The sequence below is a fragment of the Meriones unguiculatus genome, chromosome 14, assembly GCF_030254825.1.
Source record: "Meriones unguiculatus strain TT.TT164.6M chromosome 14, Bangor_MerUng_6.1, whole genome shotgun sequence".
In the NCBI taxonomy this organism is placed as follows: domain Eukaryota; kingdom Metazoa; phylum Chordata; class Mammalia; order Rodentia; family Muridae; genus Meriones; species Meriones unguiculatus.
The window spans coordinates 15910219-15916981 of record NC_083361.1 but is presented as its reverse complement, the minus strand read 5'-3'; positions in this window follow the sequence as shown (position 1 = coordinate 15916981).

Genomic DNA, 6763 nt, shown 5'->3' with positions numbered 1-6763 from the left:
TGTCCCGAAATTCTGCTTCTCTGGAAGGTTCCCAAAGGCCTGTACCCCTTCTTTCTACTTCTGCTAGAACAGAGAAATGAGCTAAAGATACAATATGGAGAAGGAGGTCCTGACGAACCAGCAGGGCTACTGATGATTAATGCATTTGTGGGTCTGGCCACTGAGGACTTTACTGTTCCATTCAGTGTCTCCTACAAGCTAAACAGTCTGTGGACTCTTGGAACAAAAGAGGAGAGGAGCTAAGAAAGACAAAAATGTTAGCTAGACAGACTGTCTGGTCTGCTGAGGGAGTGACAGAGCTCTGGCAAACTGTAAAAAGGAGCACATTTTAGTTACGATAAGCTCTGTGTTTTGGGTGCTGGGTATCAAACTCAAAGCCTGCACACTACCATTGAGCTATATCTCAGTCTTCATTTACCACAAGTCCTATGGAGACATTAAGTGAGATGTGTGATAAAGCCTAAGTGGGGCGGAGGGGTACCCCACCTCATGAAGACAGGAGGGTCACTGAGGGACTGGAGGTACTGCAGAGAGAAAGGATGTGGGCATGCCAGGGTTGTGAAGCATGGAAGGGAGAGAGACATGGAGCATACTCAGTTTAAGATCCAAAGTCTTGATCCACTTGAAAGAGGTAGAAGATTAAACAGAGATAAAGGTGGCTGCACTGTAGAGATTTCAGAAAGAAAGGTAGCAGGTGATGACTGTCTCTGAGCGGTCAGCAGAGGCCAGATTGTGCAAGATGAATGTCCTTTTTCACTGGTCTTGGTTGAATATCAAGCATACTAGTGGCTTGCTGAAGAAGAGATGGCTTTTTGGTTTATTTCTAAATAACACTGTAAATACTAGAGGCAGTGGTATTGTTTGACATTAAATGACCACTTAATTTTGTCCCAAAGGTAACATCTGGATAATACTCAGTGGAAAGGGACCCATGTATTTATATGCTATAAAGTGCTCATGGATGGGAAATGCTAGGGAAAGCAAGCTGATGGCAATTTAGGGGCCCACCCAGCTCTGCTCCCCCCAACTGTTTCTGCTTTCTGTCTGCACATTGGGTAAGAATCTTCTTTTCATTTCCCCAGTTACATCTCACTTGCCTGTATCTTCTCACTTTTCAGGATGAATGTAAAGGTTAATTCTACATCTGTAACTTTGGGACAGGTTTCTTCCTGGCTGCCAACCTCTCTGATGATTTGTCTTGGCTGTTGTGTAATAGAGTGTCACTTCTTCCCACTCTCTCTTTGAAACAGCCTATTTAAAGAAAGATGATTTGGGGTTAGAGTCAATAAAATCAGGTGCAGAGCAATTCCTCAGAGTGTTTGGTCCTCAGCAGATGGGCTGGGTAGCTGGGAGGCCATTTTTGCTGACAAATGTATGCTTGTCAGCAGTGCAAGCCAGAGGGTACTCTACTCACACATGTAGACTAGCCTGTACATTACATAGAGAGGTTTCTTGTACGGTCCTTGTAGAAATCCTTCTCTTAGGCCCTTCTAGAGGGAATACAGGCCCCGCCCATTATGAGCTCTGTCTATTTGAAAGACTAAGTGAGCATTCTGAGACTCATGCTCCCCAAAGATGAGCAGAAAAATCCTCTTCCCACTCAGTGCTCCTCAGAAGTTAGAGTACATCTTTGTGATTTCCCTCCCTGCTATCACCTCACCTTCATCCTTCCCTGTGTCAGTGTGCCACGATTTCTGTATCCATTCTTCCATTGAGGGACATCTAGATTGTTTCCAGATTCTGGCTCTTACAAATAAAGCTGCTCTGAACTTAGCTGAGAAAATGTCCTTGTGGCTGAGCATCCTTCAGGTATATGCCCAAGAGTGGTATAGCTTGATCTTGAGGTAGCACTATTTCCTATTTTCTGAGAAAGCACCAGATTGATTTCCAAAGTGGTTGTACAAGTTTGCACTCCCACCAACAATGGAGGAGGGTTCGCCTTCCTCCACATCCTTGTCTTGTCAGAGACACACACTATGGAGACCACCCAGGTCACAGTCTCGATTGGGTATTCAGTTTGCTGCACAGACTTGGAGAGCTCACTCTTATGTGGCATGGGTGTATTATTGTTAGTGCATTTTTTGGTTATTTCTGCTACCTTTTTATGATCAGATAGCCATACTGGCTTTATTTCCAGGAAGCATCTGTCTAGTACTGTAAGATAATTAAGGGGGGCAATCTTAAACAGAGGGGACAAAGGAAGAGTGACCTTTCTTTATAGCAACCCCCCCCCTTCAATAGTGATTAATTTAGTCCCTGAGAGACCTATATTCCCTGAAGGGCCAAATACAATGACATCAACATCTCCCACTAGGCATTCCTATTCATCAAGCAAAGTCTTGATATGGGTTTTGGTAAGGAAAAAAAAAACATGCTAAAAGAACAGCAAGTTTCAACTCTGAAAGTTGAAGAAGGCTGCTAGCATTTGTGAAGTCATGACATCTTTGATGCATGCTGTTGTGAATGCATTGAAACAAAGCAAGAATAGTAAGTTGGTATCGGTTAAACTGCATACATGAAGTTCCGTAACATAATCATTCTTTCTGAAGCCTCTGTTTACGCCAGAGCATTCCATGCTAGGAGAAGTCATAAGATGTTAGTAAGATGTTAGTAAGATGCTGGATCATACACCTACAAATGTAATCCTTTAAAGATGTTCAATACTATCAGAGGAAATAGATATAATAATGCTATCAGTGCATTAATACAGAAAGAAGGAAGACGAAGAAAGAAAAAGACACTAACATACCAACATCAGTCACTTTCTATGGGAGTCTTAGACATCATAGATTTTTGGATCACTATTTGCTATGCACGTTATACCTACATGCTCTATGGAACAACATAATTCAAAGGGTCTTACCATATAAAGAAATGTCTTAAAGCACCATATTTTAATTTAGAATTTACATGAATTTTACTTTCTATATAATAAGTTATATTTGTTCTATCATATTAAAAAGAAATTCACTCTAACCATAAAACTTTCATTTTAACTACTGATCTGACAAAAGCAGAAACCTGAATCCGATTGAATCTATTGTCTGTTCCTAATAAATGGAGTCACTTGATTTAGGCTTCCAACTTAAATCAAGGCTGCACGGGTATGTAAAGGCTCTTCTGTACATCACTGTTTAAAAAAAAAATCAGAAAACATGAGTCACGGGTATGTAGACATGAGCTAAAAGAGAAAAAGTTCTTTCACATATTTCCAGTAAAACTGACTATAAAAGGAAAATCCATTTTTACTTTACAGCTCTTCACCTCCTTCATAGTGACTGTGTTCCTGGTGATACAAACACAAGTGTGAGGAACAGAGCTGAGCTTCATTAGATTCTTAGAATGCAGTGTGTCCTGGGCAGCACATCCTTTCTCCTGCTTTCCTGGAGGCGGGGCTCAGATATCGTCTCCAGCTCAGCACTAGTAGGATGTGTTTCGAGGCTGTCGGGCCTGAAATAGTAAATGAATCACAGTGGGGGTGATATGTGGAAGTAGAGGGCCTTAAGATGCTGGGTGTAAAAATAGCTCCACAGGAAATGGAGGAGGACCTGCAACTTGGACTGTGTTACAGTCAAGCTCAACACTCCATCCTGTGCACAGTGAGCATGTATCCCAGCTTTCTTTAAAATATATGGGTCATCTAAAGGTGCCCAGATCCATCTATCCTGATTGTGTGTGTGTGTGTGTGATTAAGAACACAGCCAGAGCGGGAATTCATATCTGAGGTGCCACTGGCAATTGATAGCTGTTGGGGGAGAGACAGTCAGTCTTCTGCACCTTGAGAGGCTATCTGTGCTCCAGTATATGCATATTCTGGGTGCAGTAAACGGACTCGCTGAACTTGAAATGAGTACACAAAAATGGGAGAAAAAAAGTGGTGGTGGTTAAGGGGAAGGAAGGAATAGAATGAAAAAGAGTGGGGAAGTGGACTTCTACTTCTATGACACATCCACATTATCTTAGCTCTGTTCCCCAAATCAAGGGTGATCATCACCTTCCTCTTCCAGTTACATGTTATGGGCCCAGAGCTGTCTTCAGGCCTCCAAGATACTTGATCCCCACACCCACTGAAGAACATTTCCCTCCTTTTCTCTTCAATATCATTGAGCTCAGTTAGCTGTAAAATTGAAGATTTATATTCTCTGCTGCTTTCCCGAGCTCCGTATCCAAATTTCTAATTTTCTACCTATTTTATCTGAATTTCCTGTGAGTGCCCTACAGTCGTACATCTCAAGCAAAGCCATCTTCTTCAGCAAATCTTTCTTCTTGTCCTTGATGGCCATCTCCTTTAAAGAAAGCATTCTCCTGGGCATCCAGATCGCAGCTGGCATACTCCTTACGCTGACTCTTAAAGTAACACTGGTGTTACTTTAAACATCAAAGCAACTGTCATCTCTGTGTCTGTGTAGCTCATCCATTTCTAGCTAAGTCTTAAAACAAGTGCCATACACTGAAAATTATGCTAGGCAAACCCCCTCCCCTTCAAGTTCTCCTCAGCAAATCATCAAATAGATTTTATCACACACACACACACACACACACACACACACACACTCACTCACTTCATTTATAGAAAAAGTAATCACAGACAGTACTAGTTTTTTGTTTTTGGGTTTTTTTTTTCAGGGAAAGTATTCAGTTATGAATTACCTTCCCCAGCCACTAATTCTAAACTCTATTATTTTTTTTAGAACTGTCTAAGCATTACAAGTGGCAATATGCTTTACCCACAGTGTCGTAACTTGCTTTTACCACTTAACCCTTTAGTTTATAAAAACTGACAGATATGTTTAAATAACATATATACATATGTACTATAGCATATGTGTATATATGTGCATATATTTACATAGGTACATGCGTGTGCATTCACGAGCACATGCCTGTGTAGTTAGTTGTTTTTCTATTACTGTGATAAAACACCAAGATTAAGGTAGCTTATAGAAGGAAGAGTTTATTTTGGTAAATGATAAATATCATTTGATTTTTTTATTGATTTTTTTGATAAATACTTTCAAGTCAGTTTTGTGAAATTATAATAACTTATTCATCCATAAATATTATATTATGGTATCTTTCCCCTCACTCTAATTGGGGCAGAATTTTTCCATTTTTTGATTAATTTAAAGTTAGCATATACAGTACTCAGATGTTCACACCTAGGAACATAGGATGTTCACACCTAGGAACATAGGATGTTCACACCTAGGAACATAGGATGTTCACACCTAGGAACATAGGATGTTCACACCTAGGAACATAGGATGTTCACACCTAGGAACATAGGATGTTCACACCTAGGAACATAGCATGTTCACACCTAGGAACATAGGATGTTCACACCTAGGAACATAGGATGTTCACACCTAGGAACATAGGATGTTCACACCTAGGAACATAGGATGTTCACACCTAGGAACATAGGATGTTCACACCTAGGAACATAGGATGTTCACACCTAGGAACATAGGATGTTCACACCTAGGAACATAGGATGTTCACACCTAGGAACATAGCATGTTCACACCGACGTGGGCTGTTTTTTGTTATAATCTGTCCCGTACACCTTAGCTCTGCATTTATGTTACTTGCTTTTCAAGGTTTTTAAAAGTCTACCTATTAGACTGATCTGCCCGTGAACTCACAAAGACTGTGACAACACACACACATGACTGCACAGGTTAAGACCAGACAAAATCCAGCATGAGAAAAGGAAGTGGAAACAAAGTCTTACCCCTAAACAAGGAGCTATCTGCAATTGGCATCCACTGGAAAAGGGAAAATCGGCTTTCTAGAATAGATTGTCACTGAGTATGTCAACCACACTCCGAGGTAAAACCCCTGCTTGGGAGTAATTGACCAACACAAAGCAGGCTCATGGTTTTTGTTGTGTTTGTTTCTGTGAGCATTCTGTTTGTCTTGATGTTTTTCATCTTAATGACTTATTTTGATTAGTTTGTCTGTTTTGATTTTCATCTTTTGCTTTTTGTTCTTTCTTTCTTGTTTTCTTTCTTCCTTCCTTCCTTCCTTCCTTCCTTCCTTCCTTCCTTTCTTTCTTTCTTTCTTTCTTTCTTTCTTTCTTTCTTTCTTTCTTTCTTTCTCTCTGTCTTTTTTTATGCCAGAGGACAAACATGAACTTGGAACTTGGGTGGTAGGAAGGCTCTAGAAGTTGGGAAGTGGAAAATATATGATCAAAATATAGTGAATTAAACATTTTTAAATAAATTAATTTGTTTATCAGATGAGTACAATATTTGAGTCTCCCTTTGAGTTCCATTTTCTGATATTTCAAGATCTATACACCTAAAATAACAATTATAGTTTCTCTACTTCTTAGTGTCTGGAACCTGAAGGAAAAAGCACAATGACTGTTTTCAAATGAGTCACCACACACAGGTTAGGTTTTTTTAAAAAGAGAGGAAACATAACGTGAACCTTCAAAGATACCATCAAGGAAGGTCATCATCCCCAGGTCATCTGCAGGCCACAGATGTGGGAAAGGAGACCCAAGAAGGTCCCAGGGTCACACTGACCTGAGGCAGGCACTTAATTAGCCTTAAGGAAGATTGCAATGTTGAAGACATGTTACAAGCAGAGGGAAAGCTCTGGGTTCTACAGTTCTGCATGGACATGCATCTTGGCTGAATGCTGGGATTCAAGGGTCCACAAAAATGGGGTGAGTGTGGGCTGAAAAACTGATCAACTATCAGATATAACGCCTGACAGAAACATGTGAGTAAAGGGTCATCTCAGGAGAGAGACC